Here is an 18,191-nt window from a genome sequence, read left to right as displayed (position 1 = left end):
GCTCACATGATGACACCATACGTTTTCTCTTCATCCTAAGTAATAACCGTAATTTCCTTGTTCCTTCGAATGAGTATTTAACTCTTGGACTCCTTGAATGCAGGCGCTGCTCGTTCTTACACTTGCTCCCTATCTCACGTTAGACTCCAAATTATGACCTTCAAGTCACAATCTCGATCCTCACTGGATACGAACTTAAGATAAGCTCTTTTATTGCTACAATGGAACGATGTGTCATATTATAATGACCTATCATCGTATGTTGCAATGCTTAGACTCAAGTCTCTTAGAGTCTTCCATAACAGACTATACTTTCCTTAATGTTCTAATCTCATCTTAAAAGGTAGAATTTCTAGCTACAAGAAACTATCACGATACCTCTACCGATCGATTTGATTATCTTTTATTTCAATCTTCCGGCTTAAGTCGGATTACATCAAACTTGGTTCTCTGAACCACATAACATACTCATCGTAGTCGGACTCAATTTGATATGACCACTATGGTCGGAATAACAATCATCTTCTTAGTCATTACCGAAACGATGGTAACGATATATTTGAATAAAATGGTATTAATTACTAGCTTCTTGGTAACCTTTTCCTGTGCTTCCGGTAGTATAGGCCTCTACTACCATTCACACCTACTCATACTCGTCCCAAGTATTGTCTCACAGTTTTCCAATTAACTATATAAGAAAATCACATAACAACTTGACACATCAGATAAAAAAAATGAGGGTTTATATTATTTTTGAAACTATTACATAAGTGTTCAAGTTTACCGTACCGCGAAGCCCGGTTTTGTGAAAAACCCGCTGTAAGTGAGCTATGCCTACCATATCATTAGTATATCTTATGTTTTAATATAGTAATGTTATTAGGACATTATAATAAGTTTTTGGGCTATTATTATGAGTTATATAAGTATCGTTATAATATCTTTTAACCACTCGCGGTACGGGGAATCTGGTTTAAAGGGCCGCATAGGGTTGTTGGATTTCAGAAGTGCTATATGCCAAAATGGTCCTCCCCTCCGGTGTTTTATGTCTGGCCCATGTCTGTATATAGTGGTTGAGAAATAGTGTTTCGTGCTTATATAATAGTAATAATAACAAGACTATTAATTAGTCTCGTCGAGCATTAGACTAAACTCTAGTGGTAATGATACTAGGTTTTGTTCGAGGAAGATTGTTTTAAAAGTAACGAAGTGCTGTCCGAGTACCGAGTCACCACCTTTCTAGGTGAGTGCATAGTTACTTTCATCTTACACATAGATATAAAGTATTTTATATAAATTACATGCTATGTGTGCATATTATCTGAATACTTGCTGTCTATGCTGGATGAATGATTTTATACATGTTTTAAATGATTTAAACTGTATATTTATTTTATATCTACAAATATTTTGGGATAAAACATGGGTAGATGAAATAGGAAGGCGATGATAATTAGGTGAGGATAGATAGGTGATGATGAATCGGTGATGTAGGATGAAAGATACCATAACCTTGTCCAACAATTTAGAGATGTAGTCATCTACCAGAGTATAGATGGCGACCACGGACTATTATAGACAACCCCGTGGAAACACCAGCATGCTCATAACCTATATGTGATGAATTACGAGTTCAGGTGATGTTGTAACTACGTATTCATGTGATGACACTCTAATCCTTACTATGAATTACGAGTTCGGGCAATGTTGTAACTACATATTCATGCGATGATACTCCAACCCTTACTAGGTGCGTATTGAGGGAGTAATTACGAGTTCAGGCACTTCGTTACTCTTAAAACAATCTTCCTCGGACAAAACATAGTATCATTACCACTAGATTTTAGTCTAATTCTCGATGAGACTAATTAATAGTCTTGTTATTATTACTATTATATAAGCACGAAACACTATTTCTCAACCACTATATACATATAGGGGCCAGACATAAAACACCAGAGGGCAGGACCATTTTGGCATATAGCACTTCTGAAATCCAACAATCCTATGCGGCCCTTTAAACCAGATTCCCCGTACCGCGAGTGGTTAAAAGATATATTATATAACTCATAATAATAGCCCAAATACTTATTATAAGGTCCTTATAACATTACTATATTAACACATAAGATATACTAATGATAGAGTAGGCGTAGCACACTTACAATGGGTTTTTCGAAAAACCGGGCTTCGCTGGGGCAGCGTTCCCGAGTCGAAAGGCTCCTTTTCTCAAGACTCCAGGAGCCTCGGGGATTCCTTCGGGTGCTAGGGGGTTTACGTAGACTTTAGGGGGCTTAGAGAGAGAAAGTAGAGAGAGAAAGTGAAGTTGGGAAGGTGTGAAGCATGAGTGAACATGACACCTCTATTTATAGGATGGAATCCTGCTCTACTCGTCAAGTAGGAGGTCCTACTCGTCAAGTCCATGGCCAGGTGTCACCATCTGATGGCTTGCCTTGGGGAGAAAGCCTTGGCCCATATTCAGCCACGTCACTCGATTTCGCACAACACACTGCCGACTTCTAAAACCCGTAACATTCATATACGAGATCCGTTTTTGACATTGTTTATATCCATGCGTAGGTAAAAACAAGTTCTACAACTTTCATTTCGACTCCGTCGGCTAATTCTCGACCGATCTTAAATTTAACAGCAGGAGAAGATTATACTGTTAAATGTCCGTGTAAAATTCATAACTTCTACATACAGACTCCGTTTCCGCCTGTCATTTTATTGTTGAGTTCCTATTAATGAGATCTTCAAGTCTCATTTAGGTTTTGTAGGCCAAAAACCGCTCAAACTAAAATTCGAGTTTCGGGCCGTGCACTGATTTGCCAAATCTTAGAAAATTCATAACTTCCTCATACGAAGTTAGATTTGGGAGTTCTTTTTTAGTATGTTCTCGGTTTGACGTATACTACAACTTTTGTTTAGATCACTAAGGCTAAAAAGTCCTTTATCAAAAAATCACTATTTACGTCTCCCGGTGCCGTGCCGGTTTTGCCGTAAAACTTCGACGGACCATAACTTCTTCGTTATAACACGGATTTAGGCGTTCTTTATATGTACGGAACCCTTGAGACATATTCTACAACTTGTTTAAGATTATTTATTCTAAATAATCTTTAGTCGAAAATTCGTTTTTGACCCCTATTATCTCTAAATTGACTAGCCCGGATCTATGGGCGTTAGATTATCTATGTGTTATGACTCGTCTTCGTGATACGATTCCAAGATTTGACTGTAGCGGTTTCACTAATAAGGACACCGCCCCTAGATCCCAAAAAGTATTGGCGTGTGCCCTTTTTTTGTAAAATCGTCAAAAATATGGAAGTCGACTTCAACATAATTGTCAGACAGGAAGTAGTCTTTGAGTGTCTGCGGGCACCTCATGCTCAGGATTTTCTGCTAACTATCCTTATTGGTGGTCTTGTCCAGCATATATCTCATGTGGAGTACCGAACTATGCTTCGTTACCGCCTCATGATTCCCCTATTCCCAATTGACGAGATATGCCTAGTTTGCCGCAAGGAATGTTTGGATACCTTTGGGGAACATGTGGTTCATTGTAGAGAACTCCCCGGTTTCAAGTACAAACATGATGTGGTTCAAGATGTTCTCTTTGATGCTTGTCGGTGTGCTGATATTTTTGCGAAGAAAGAAGCGCCAGTGAAATTTTTGACGGACCCGCAGGATGAAAGGTCCACACTTAGGCTGTGTTTGATTTGCATCTGACCGAGTCGAGTAAGACATTTTTTGCTGACTCGGTCAGCTAAAAGTGTTTGGTAAACCAATTTTGGGTGTCTGACTCGGAAAGCAACGTCTGACTCGGTAAGAAATCTTGAATTAGCTGACTGAGAAAGGGAAAAACTTCTTCCAATTGTGCCCTTGTTCTACCACTCATCTTTCAGCCTCTTCTCATCAGGTATGCTTTCTGCAAAAAGCCACACCATTTTTCTTCCTCTAAATCGATCACACTCTCATCAAATTCGCAGCTTCTCCTTCGACTTCGTCTTCTCCATCAAGCAAAAAAAAGCTTATGATTTTCTTCCTACATCGTTTTTTTTCTACTTGTTAAAAAAAGTTTCTCCTAGCCTTTGATTGATGCTTTAATTGTCTGTCACTTGAAGAAAAAAAAACAAAATGAACTAGGAGTGTTCCTTTTTTAGATACCCATCCTTAAGATTGATATGAATTGTTGCACTGTAAGTATTCGTCAAAATGCCTCAATGAAATTTCCATCTTTTTGTGCTTTGCTGAAGTTGTTTTCATTTTAATTTATACGTTTTATATCCATGGAAAAGTTTCTTGTACAACCTATGCTTTCATGTGTTTGTAAAATCGTTAATAGGATTTAATTATATAATTAATTACAGATTTTAGCTTACTAAAATTTATTAAAACAATAATTTAGGTAAATATCATATTTTGAAAGTTTTTGAAGAATATATATAATATTAACTTAAAATTATAATATGGGTATAATGGTACATTAATAAAAACGAATATTTAAAATGGTTGTATAGAATAGAAGGGTAAAGTGGTCATTTTGCATAGGTCATCATATTCAGTCAGATGTACAGTCAAACAACATGGTTTCTTACTCAATCATAATTTATTACTCAGTCTGGCCTTTCCCAGACAACACTTTCTCGGTCAGCAACTATCAAACAGGGCCTTAGGCCGGCTGGCATTTTGGTTTCTGGATGGATAGGAGGGAAGCATGCGTGCGTGGATCTTACTAGGGTCTCTCCTCTCGTTGGTTTGGGGAGTGGGGGTTTCACAACAGGTCATGCCGCTTTGAATGTCGCTGCATGCAAAGTGGTAAAGCACGAGAATGCATGTATAGAAAATCAACATGTGTTTGTACCTTTTGCATTCGATACATTTGGTTTTCTCGCACTAGAGGCGGTGGAGCTCCTTAACAGAGTCCAACGAGTCATGCGTTCTAATGTCATATCTCCTAGATCCACAAATGTTGTTTTCAAAAGAATTGGTTTTGCCATCCAGAAAGGGCTAGAGGCGCAGCTTGTTGCGTATTTGCCTTCAATCGATATGTATTGAACTATATTTTTCTAATTAAAGAAAATCTTTTAAATTACATTTTGAAACACTTCTTCGTATATATCATTTGACATGTTATTGGATAAATTACAACTTTTATCTAAAATCAATAACTTCAATCATTATATGCTCATTTTTCTGGATAAAATCAACATATAACTGACCGTGTGAGAAAATTGGTTCTTGTAAAAAAAATCAACATTTGACATCGATTGACATTGAATTTTATTTATGCTCATAACAAAACAAACAGCCAATGAAAATTGTCTAATTTTCAATTTGAATGGAATTTTGACGTCCAAATGTGTTAAAGACAATTTGTAAAAAGAATATGTACTATATGGAAGTGTATAGATAAATATATGATAAAGTCATTTTTATTGTGTGTATATATATATATATATATATATATATATATATATATATATATATATATATATATATATATATATATATATATATAATTTTTTAAAAATTAAAGTTAATGATGAAACATTAATTTTATAAACTAAAATTTAACAATAATAATTTATTGTGTTAAAAAATCTGTAAATGTATTTATGATTGAAAGTAAACTAATATAATTTTTGATAATTATTTAAAGATAAAAAAGTAATTACATAGGTAAAAATTGGAAAAAAAGTTATAAGGACTTATGTTGGTACACTAACAAAGTATAGAGACTAAATTCAAACTTTAAATAAAAAGCATGAAATTTGATTACAGAGGTATACGGATTTTCAAATTAAAGATGGTTTACTGGTTACCAAAAAAAGGAAAAATTCTGAATTTCTTATAAATATTTCTTAATTTTTCAAAATTTTATGTTATTAGGATAGGATGTTTTTTAAAAGTTTAAATGAAAGATTTTTATAATTACCAAAAAAATGGAAACTTGAATTTTGAATTTTAAATTTTAAATTACTTATAAATACTTTTTGGAAAATAAGGAAATACCAAAAAAACCAAAAATTAGGAATTTTTTAAAAATTGTCACGTGTCAATTAGCCTACTTAGAAATCAGACATGTGACATTTCAAGGTTTTGTTTATTAGAGGAGGTAGATGTTTGATTGTTGCAATGGAAAATATTAGTCTTTTTAAATTATTGACTTCATTTTCTATTTATGAAATATGTAAGAAGTTATTTTGGAGATTCTAATAACAAATATGTCAAATATATATAATAATTCATTAAATAGATTTAGTGTGTAAGACATTAAATATATCTAGTTATTTTACTAGAATAAATAACATCATTATAAATGTAAATTGCACACCAATATGAATACATTTTACAAAATGATAAAATTATCTCCAAATGTTTATGCTTCTTTTTTAAAAATTTTAGTTTAGGGGTTGTTTGATAGTTGCTAACTGGGTTAAAATTAACCGGATTAGAAGCCGACTGAGTTAGAAGTTCTAACCGGGTTAACTTTGAACTAAAACTTGATGATTGATGTTACATTTGACTAACTGTGCAAAATAACTATATTATTCTCAAACAATATTTTTTATAAAAACATTCAACCTACAGTAAAGAAATTAAAGAATTATAACTTTTGTTTGGACTATTGGACATGACCTATCCAGGAGCCGTTCCAATGCACAAGGTAAGGTGACCACAGTTCATCTTCAACGACTTTACTAATAATAAGCCTAGACTTTAGAGTGTTTGACTTGATTGTTTTTTTAACTATAGGTTAACTTCGATGCAATAAAAAGATATGATATGATCCAAAACTACAAAGTACTTCAAGATGTTTATAACAAAACATAAAATTGATAAAGTAGGTAGTATTACTAACAAATTTACAATCATAAACTTTGAATATATATCATGTATCATGTATGTATGTTTACAATTACATAAACCTAAAACCTTTATTGCAACATATTAAAGTAAATAGTGGTGAAGGGTCGGTCATTGGATAACTTAGAGTTTCTATAGTGGTTTAAACACTATTGTGACTCTTTAAAAGTAAAATATGTAAAGAATGTAATGTCAGAGAAATGGCATCCCAATCCCAAAAAAATTCTAAGTCTTTAAAAACTAACAACTCCCAAAATACTAGTTCAGATCCTGCCATATCCTTACGGTCAAATCCTTCACCTATCATAGGATTCACTACTCGGTCGACAACATATTTTAACTTAATGAAATCATAAACAAATTGAATCAATACTTCATTAACCTGTGTGGTAAGAGATGTTATTTCTTCATTTGCAGCTTTGTTTTTCTCTTCTTCATCCTAAACCTTTTTAGTCACTTCTTTCAATTGTATCAAAGTATTTTTAAGATCAAATTCTACAATTTGAGCCTTTTGTGTTAGATACTCGACCTGTTCTCTGAAAATAGATATTTCTTTAATAAGATTTTCCTTATTTCTCTTGGAATCATCTCCTTTTGCTTTAGGAAATGCAAGAGAAACAATGCCAGACGAGATCAATGATAGTAAATGTGAAAGCACTAATAGTTACCATATTGATGTAGAAGCATTTCGACTGTAAGGCAATACGATGGGTGAATGCTGATGGGTTTGGGAAGCAAATGTGCATCGAATCTTTTTATGTTTTTTGTGGATGATTATGGCATAATGGGAAGTCTCAATTTTGTCTAAAGTATGTTTCAGTCCTTCAATGTTGAAAAGAAGACCGAATCTTTAATATTTTATGGACCGAGTCCGATATTTTAAAAGCCAAATCAAACATACCAATTGGATATTCTGGACCCATCCCACCTTTATACCTATGTAGAATCCAAATTAAGCACACCCTTAGTTTTATTAATCTTGTTTAATTACGTCAAATTTATAACAAGTTATCAGCACGGAAGCTCTAATCAAGATGATCCAGCAAGTGGAAATCATATCTATCTTAATCAATGTATGTATTATTTAGTAAAAACATTATTAATTATAAAACCACCATCATATTAAAAATAATAATTATTTCAGAAAACTGATTCATTATGGATAATAAGGACTACTAACGATTTTAATTTATTATACCAACTTTTATTTATGTATTATAACTTCTATTTATGCATACTACAATTTACATTATGCAACTAACTTTTATTTATTCATATAACATTTAAATTATGCAACTATATTTATCTATGCACACTAACTTTTACTTTTGTATACTAACATTAATTTATACATTTTTTTAAAAAAAATTGTATATAATCTTCATGCTTACTAATTTTTATTTAAGTATTTACTAATATATATTTATGTTTATTATTAATGTAGTTATACCAAATATGGTTATATATATATATATATATATATATATATATATATATATATATATATATATATATATATATATATATAGAGAGAGAGAGAGAGAGAGAGAGCTAAGTTCAATTGAGAAAATAAAAAAGGTTGAGAATGGAGGAATCATTCTCAGTCAATCATTTATTTTTGCCGCAAAATGTTTCAGCGTACCGGACCGACAGAGGATAAATAATATTCATATATGAATATAAATATAAGTGTATTCATATATGAATACACACCTCCCCTCCACCACAAACAACCACCACCGCTACCACTAACCACTATCGTTGCCTCCGCCACTACCACCGCCTCCACAACCAACCACTACCAACAACCGTCATCCACCGCCGCCATATTCATATTTGAATAATCACTTCCACTATACTTATTCTTATATGAATATGTGTATTAATACATGAATACACTTATTCATACGTATTCATAAATGAATATATGTTCCGTCGATCCGGTACACTAGAGCGCTTTAGCGGCATATTTAAGATGAGTGACCCATATTCATTCCCTCGTTCTCAACATTTTTTTCTCATTTGAACCCTCCCATATATGTACACACACACACACTTAACGGTTATAAACGACTATACTTTTACGATAAATAAACAACTTTACCATACTTATTATCACCACAACAAATATTTCTCTCTTCCATCAAACAAATAAGTTTCAAGAAATCAAGTTCAAGATGATTCATGCTTTTTTGGTAATCATGATTGTAATAATCATATTACTTCTCATCCCAATCCTTAACATCCAAGATAATACGAAATTTCATTTACTTTTAGGTTTGATTGTAATGATGGCCATATATCTTCCTTTTAGTGTAATATTTGGTAGAACAAATGGATTCTATTTTTATCTTGTTGTTCTTATTTTCTATTTCAAAATATGTAGTCACAACATGTCCAACATTGCAAAGATTGAATTCACTACTCAAGAAGTTAGTGTAAAAAACTACATTACATGGACCATGGTGATGGGTTTTATGCAAAACAAATAAACTTAAACTCTTAAGTGTGCATGCAACCCTAATAAGGATCTATGTTTTCTCTGTAGAACCTATAACTATGAACATCAAAGGAAACCCTAAGAACCCTAGTATATTTTTCGAAAATACTAAAGGAAAGGAATTAGGGTTACATACATTTTAGTTGTTGTAGTAAACAACTAGAAATTCTCCTTTGTTGATCTCTTGGAAGCAAGCACCACAAGTATCATGCCTCTAATGGAATCACACCCAAGCTAGTAAGAGGAAAACTATAAAGAGAGGAGAAGAGATCCAAGATTTTGTCCCAGGCTTGTAGATGGAAGCATTGGACGAAAATAAGGGCTAGGGACTCCTTATATAGTTGAGGAAACTCTGTGCCAAAGCTAGGGTTTAAGGTATATGCCCTGGATCCTTTACTTGGTGACCAAGCAACCTATAACCCCTTGTCCAAGGGGCCTTCGACGAAAATTTTAGGCCTTCCCTAGAAGTTTTCTTCCACCTCATCTAATGAGGTTCTAGAGCCTTCCTTCCTCAACTTTCAATAAAAGACCAAACAGTCCCTGTACTTTTAATTACTACAATTAATCCCAAAATTAATTCCAATTAACTTATGATTAATTATTAATTAAAAAAATGATTTCTAATTAATATATTATTTTCATAACACATTAATAAACCATTTATTTAATTTATTATCCAGATAATAAATTAATCTCTCTCTCTCTAAAAGTCATTATGTCTAATTGCTAGGTTTGAGGGCAACCCCAAATAACTGTGTTACTATCAATTCAAGTATATAACGATTTTAGTTATGGGCTTAGACACCTAATCCAACAGTATCCCATTTAGATAAGTCTATAACTATAATTGCTAGTATAAATCGATCAGCAAATTGTAGCTTCTAAAAGTTGATGTCGAACTCTAACCCAATCAGTTATGTGTCCTAAGATAAGTGATCAAATATCACTCTGTTCCATAAGATATTGTATGGACATAAGACATGGATTATAATCAATCTCATTGTCCAAGATTTTGTTTCATGATTTTTGATTTGTAATGACGACATAAGACTTATAATCGAACACATCAATTTATTCTTGGCTAGGCCTAGCACTTGTAAGTCAGCACCAAATCACCAAGGGGCCCAAAGATATCACTTTTCCTGTTAGGGCAAAAGGAAAGAATAGACCTTGACTTATGTGCTTGTATATTTTACTCATCAAATCATATACGTCATTACGTTTTATAACATCAAGTTACTAGTGCGTTTATGCATTACCAATGTACAACCGACTTGTAAATTACAACTCATATATCTTAGTTTCAAGAATATAAGATATTATCATCTCAAAATTACTCGTGATAAAATTCATGAAGTAATTATCTGAGCGTGGGTTTATCCAATACTCAAGAAAGATAAAAACCATTTCCAAAAGAATAAGGAAGCATGACGTCCGATTCCACCATTTCCTGAAGAAGAAAGAAAATTTTCACCTTGATTAGAAAGTGGAAAATTATTTTCAAAAGAAAGAAAAAAACCATTTCCATAAGAATAAGGAATACCATTATTGTCTTGACTTGACATCTCTAATGGGAGAAAAGAGAATTTAAGTTAGCTAATTTTAATCCATAATTATTAACCCATAAAATTTAAATTAAGGCTAGGATCCATATTTTCGATTCGAACTTTGAAGAGGGATGTCGTAATCAAATTCGAATCTATTTTAGGTAGCTAAGCTTTTACCAATTTCAATCTTATGAAACTCCTAGATCCTTTTGAGATTCATTGAATCTAATCAATGCCATGTTTAATCTCGGATTATGCTCTCACTTTTGTGACCGGGATGTCGAGGATCACAAACGAGATGTGAATAACTATACAAACTCACTTGACAACCTCAAAGTCATTTATCATCTCACATTGATGTACCGGTTAACCAAACACGCTCCATCAACAACGATAATTTTTCGAGATGTCCATTATATCTCTTTATAGTCCCTATTAGTGTGCCGGTTAACCACACACACTCTACTAACGGCATATAAGGTATGATGTGCGTTTTCATGGATTAGCATACAAGTTCACATTTCCTAAAGTAACTAAGATTAGGATTTTAAATAAAAGGGTTTAGTTACTGTTAATATCATTATACTTTTAATGAGAATTAATTTGTCCTATCAAACCTGTTCGGCTAATGACCTTCCACCATACAAGAGAGCGGTGGGTAATAATAGATACCCAATGATTTTCATCTTATAGGCCGCTTCCTTAAACTCCCTTTATAGTATGACTTCGTGAATGAGGCTTACTAGCGGTTCGATTGACTTAGTCTTATACATATAGAAATAATTAAACTTTTAATTTTACATATAGTATAAGGTGTATTTTAAAACATTTCAAAATACTAGGGTTTATATTTTAAATTTCGAAAATTATATAATTAATTGAAATTTAAAAATAAACCAAATAATTATCTATTTATTTAATATTTAATTAATCATGTAAGGATTATCTAAGTAAATGAATCAAATAATTTAATTTAATCCTCACCCCTAATTTTCAAAAAAATGGGTGTAGGATTTATCTAATTTTATAATTATCCTATTTAATTAGATAAACTAACAATTAAAAAAAATAGGAAACCCTAATAACATATACATTTTCGAAAATGGCTTGCTTGGGAGGAAGGTAGGGTTTCAATCCTTACCTTAAAATCGAAAACTTAGGGATCAAGAAACATTGCCCTAAAATCGATTACTTGGGGAGCAAGGTAAGGGTTACAACCCTTACCCAATTTTCGAAACTTAGGGTCCAAGAAACCCTAATTTCAAAATTCTTGGCCTAGAGGGTTTAATTGCCATAAAACCTAATTGATCAATATTTCAACCATTATAGCAAATTCAATAGAAAACAAGCCAAGCTCTGATACCACTGATAGGTTTTATGAAAAACAAATAAACTTAAACTCTTAAGTGTGCATGCAACCCTAATAAGGATCTATGTTTTCTCTATATAAACTATAACTATGAACATCAAAGGAAACCCTAAGAGCCATAGTATATTTTTCAAAAATACTAAAGGAAAGGAATTAGGGTTACATACCTTTTAGTTGTTATAGCAAACAAATAGAAATTCTGTTGGATTAGGTGTCTTAGCCCATAACTATATTTGGTATGTACTTGATTGGATTATGAGCATGGTCCTTTTGGGTTGCCTTCACTCATGCAACTTGATATGACGACAAGTGGAGAGAGAGTGGGATTTATTATATGAATAATAAATTGGTACTCAAAATGATTTTATAAATATATTATTTGGAAATCATATTATTAATTGGTAATTAATCAGAAATTAATTTGATATTAATTTTGGGATTAAAGGAACTGATTAAAGAAGAAGTCCATGGTCTGCTTAGGCCTTAAGCAGGAATTAGGGTTTCCTCCAGAAACCCTAGCAGCCCACACAACTATTTAAAAACCCCTTCACATGTGGAATTTGGCTCTATGCTTCCATGTTGAGCCCTGGCCGACTTTTTCCTCATCTCTCCTATTCATCCTTTGCATTGAGTGTTTGTGACTCCATTAGAGGTGCACAATTAGGGCACTAAGTTTCAAGGTGAAGGATTGTTCTTGTTATTACAATATAACAAGTGAGGTATTCTTTTAACCCTAATATATATGTGAATTTCGAATTATATATATGCTAGATGTAGGGTTCATTGCTTTGGTGTTCATATTTGTATGATCAATAGAGAAAAACTTAGATCCAAAGCAATTAGGGTTGCATAATCCCATAGGATTTGTCACAACTAGAAAATTTTTGATTAAGCAAGGTCTAAACCCTAATCGAGTACAAGTGAAATTACATTATAATCTTTGTTGCATTGTATCATCTATAGCCTTTAGGGCATGTTTATAGAGCTAATAACTAAGTGTAGTTTGAAACCTAAGTTGATTTAAGCTAATATATGTCAACATAAGTCAAAGGAAACCATAAAACAACCCACCACAATTGAGTTTTCGGTTATAAGATTCGAGAACAAGTAGTTTTCGGTCCAAAGATACTAGAAACACTTAGATTTTGGTCCAAGAATTCAAGAAATCAAGGGTTTACTGTTTGGGAATCTTACCAAGTTAGAGTTTTTGGCCATTGAATCAAAGAGAAAAGGGTTTTCAGTCTTGTGTGAACGAAAACACAACCAAAAGCTCATTAAAGGACCGAAAACCCAAAGCCATGGCCCACTTTGAACCGTAAACACAACCCTATATATATATATATATATATATATATATATATATATATATATATATATATATATATATATATATATATTCAGTCGTAAACCCAATTCATTTCTCGCTATTTAGGACGTAAACACCCTCGTTTTGCTTTCAATTATCATCTGTAAACCCCATATATTCCTAAGAATTTTTCCTAGATCTTTTTATTTTCACCAAGAACACCAAGAACACCAAGAACAACCTTCATATCTTAAAGTTTTCACCCAACAACACCTTCAAATAATTCCTAGAATTTTTGTGAGTATTTCTTACATAATTTAGTATTGTCTAACACTTTAAATTATTATTTAAATTATTTCATTAATTTAAATATGATATCATGTTTAAATATTATTAGGATAGGACTGCTTTCACGTATTCTAACCTGGGGATCCTTCGCAATCACTTCGTGTCCAAACTAGCACACACATTCGATGTGAGTTCATAACCCTACGTTTTCACGATTTTTAAATTGTTTTTTTCTTGGGTGGGGTGGGGGGGTGGGGGGATAAAAGTAAAACACGGGAAATCTTGTGTTTAAAAATATAAGTTGCTTATTATATTTTCTTTGCGTTAATATGCATTTAAACATGAAATTTATTAAATACGTAAAATATCGTTACTATTAAATTTACAAACAATTACAAAACATGTTAAGACACAACGATTTTTCACATCAACGGAAACAAACTTATAAACTATAATAGGTATAGTTTATGGAACAAAAGTACTATTTTACAAAGTTCAGGTTACAATACGGAAACAAACTTATAAACTATAATAGGTATAGTTTATGAAACATATGTACTATTTTACAAAGTTCAGGTTACAATACGGAAACAAACTTATAAACTATAATAAGTATAGTTTATGGAACATAGGTACGATTTTACAAAGTTACATGTTATTTACTAAAAGTTTTTTCACTTTATTACTAGTAAGCTAGTTAATACAGGATTGAGAGACACTCCTTCGTTGTACCAAGGTACCTATTAAAATCCTGAATTATAACCAGAGTCTCCTGGAGGGAGAGCGTGAGTTTGTGTATAGATCTATACGGGACTAACAATCCTGCGCCCTGACTGTTAGCCACAGTTGGAATGGAAGTTCTGGGTGACAAATTTCATAAACTTTCCAACGCCTGAAGAACGCGGTGCAGGCCGTTAGTCATATTAGTATGGTCATAATGAGCTCTCACAATAAGCATTAACTAAATATTTACGTAATGATATATTCTCAAACACTCTTAAAGGGATATTAAATCGGTGATTACTTAGTATATATATCAGGGTTATATAAAATTAATGTCCGTTAGACAGTGGAATGTGTGATTTCCGCCTTATTTCCTGTTCCTTGTTTAGTTGTGGGCTTAGGACAGAATCACCCATTCAACTGTCTGTTCGATCTTGATTTTATATAACTCGTATGTACTAAGTGATCATAGGAGGGTATTAATGTCATATCTAGTTTACAATGCAAACACGTCTTCAACTAGTTTTACTTATGAATAAATTATGTATCATTAAATTAAGTATGGCAATTATACTTTTTCTTTTTGGTCTTGGAATGTTTAAGACTAAAATTCGGTTTTACAAGCAGCCAGTTTACAATTCAACTTTCTGGAAACAAATATGATTACTTATATAAATTCTAAGCGTCATATTTTATTCTTTAAGCATAAGAAACATATATATATATATATATATATATATATATATATATATATATATATATATATATATATATATATATATATATATATTGGTCTTAAGGCCTAAGACTACATTCCATTTTCCTAAGAAAATATATACAATTTTTTGAAGGAACACACTCATCACATCTATACGGATCCTTGTTGTTAAATCTGTGATTACCTAGTGAATACATTAGGGTTATATATAATGAAGATCCGATATGCAGTGTAATGTGTGATTTCTGCCTTACTTCCTGCTCCTTGTTTGGTTGTGAGCTTAGGGAAGATCCACACATTTAACTTCCATTCGGTCTGGATTATATATAACTTGTATTCACTTAGTGATCGTAGAAGGAACTGGGATGGTCACATTACTTACTATTAGTTATTAAGAAATAATAGGATTTTCTGGAGGAACACACAAACATTTTCAAGATAGAAAGAACTTATTTTCTAAAACGAAATGCTTATGAACTCACTAACTTAAATGTTGATACACTTTCGAAATCACTTGTATTCTCAGGAAACTAGTAGATAGGTACCCTTTCAAGCGTTACGAAGACGGAGCATAGTAGCATCACGTCTTATCTTTTGCTATAGTTTTAATGTTAAACAGACAATGTTTTGAACACAATGTAAATTATATATCATCAATACAATGGTTGTTGTTGCTTTGATTACTATTATACAATTGTTATGATACTGTACATCATGTCCTCCGCCCCCGAACGTTTCCGCCATTTCGGTTTGGGCATGTGACAGATTGGTATCAAAGCATTGTTTATAGTGAACTAGGTGTATCAACCCATAAAAGATATACAACTATAAATACAATTGGATAAAAACACTCTGACCAAGAGAAATACTTTTAAAATATAACAATGTTTTTATAAAAGTATACATACATGCATATATATATATATATATATATATATATATATATATATATATATATATATATATATATATATATATATATACTAGAATAGGTATCACAAGAAGAACAAAACAAAAGTATTTAGATGTTTGACGCTACAGTCAAACCTGGATAGTTATGTAATCATATCTAGGATAAATATAGCCCTATCAACTATATTTATTTGAGATGCGGCCAACATGTGTTTGGGAGTGATAGTGGTGTTGCAACAAGTCTAAAACCTACCAAACCCTACATGCAAAGGAATACTAGAACCAAAAATAAAGTTTAAAATGCTATAGGAGTATTTTATGATACCATACAATAACAACAAGTCTAAAAACTTATAAACTTCGTATGCCAAGAAGCTATAGAATCAAACATACAATTAAAATACTATAGGAGTATTTTAGGCACTATAAATAACCTATGTGAAAACTAAAAGACCCTTACTGGTAGGTCTATAATTGTGGAGTGTAGGCTCCTAGGGTTATATATAATTAAGATTTTATAAACTTAGAATTTGTGATTTTTGCTCTACTTCATGTTCCTTGTTTGGTTGTGGTCTTAGAGTAGGATCACTTATTTGAATGTCTATTTGATCTTGGTATATATAATCTGTATAAAATACGTGATTATAGGAGGACCCGATAAGAATCATCATAAAATTTCAATAGAGACACTTTTATTCATCTCATAGATTCTTTAGACACTCCTATTCTCGCACAAATGATATATTCAGACATCATAACCCCACTACGATAGCCAAGCAAATGAATTGGGGAAGAACCAAAAGAGGGTTCATGAGGAGGATTCCGAGAAAGGATCAGACGAGGAGAAAGGCACTAGAGAGATCGTTAACGAACCTTACCCTATCATGAACAAACTAGAGAGAACCTTATGCGTCACACTAATAATTAATAAACAAATATAACTAGTGAGTTAGTGATTATACTACTCACACTATGTATTAGGCTTATCACCTCTTTCGTAGCAACAAATACTAGTACATCAAGTCACAAAATTTCATACAAGGGTGGTCACTATTAAAAATTCATAAGTTTATTTTATATAGACCTCTGTTATGAATTGCTTACACAACTCTATAAAAGTCAGAACATGATACGCACAGAACTAAGATAGCATAGTTCCATCGACACACGACTTATAATCACTACTAAAGACTTACCACGTATCATCTTTTAAACCTTACGGCAGAAAGATTCCGCCTCGTAGATATAATTGGCGTAACAACAACACGTCAACAATTCCACCACCGCCGCCACCACAACATTACGATCTTGCTGTCTTTTAGGCTGCCATAACAGCCATAGTAACAACCGCCATGAATCATATCCACGCAAGTTGTACCAGTAGGGCGGGTAGTGGTGATAACAATTCGAACCATGAAGAAAGCCACAGAAACCCAAGGGAGTGTTCGTATAAGGACTTCATAAACTGCAAACCCAAATCCTTTAATGGAAGCGGGGGAGTCATTACTCTAATGCAATGGTTCGAGAAAACGGAGTCGATCTTTGAAATATGCGTGTGCCTAGAAGCGAGTAAAGTGAAGTTTGCTACCTACACCTTCTCCGACAGGTCCCTTACATGGTGGAATGACCATGTCAAGTCACTGACCCTTGCGATGGCTAACTCAATGGGCTGGGAGAACTTAAAAGCAATGATGATGGAAGAGTACTTCCAGAGAGGCGAAGTACAAAAGCTAGAGCAAGAGTTATGGGTCTAACAATGAAGGACTATGACATTGCAGCTTACACTGCCAGATTTAGTAACTTGGCTATTCTGTGTCCCGGGATGGTCACCCTAGAAAGTAAGAAACTGGAACGGTACATCTGGGGACTAACTCCCCCGATCCAAGGAAACGTAATAACTACCAACCCACTTACTTTTGACAGTGCCAAGCATCTGGCACAGACACTTGTGGACC

This window comes from Lactuca sativa, chromosome 7, assembly GCF_002870075.4.
Source record: "Lactuca sativa cultivar Salinas chromosome 7, Lsat_Salinas_v11, whole genome shotgun sequence".
NCBI classification, from domain to species: Eukaryota; Viridiplantae; Streptophyta; class Magnoliopsida; order Asterales; family Asteraceae; genus Lactuca; species Lactuca sativa.
This window is presented reverse-complemented; position numbering follows the sequence as displayed.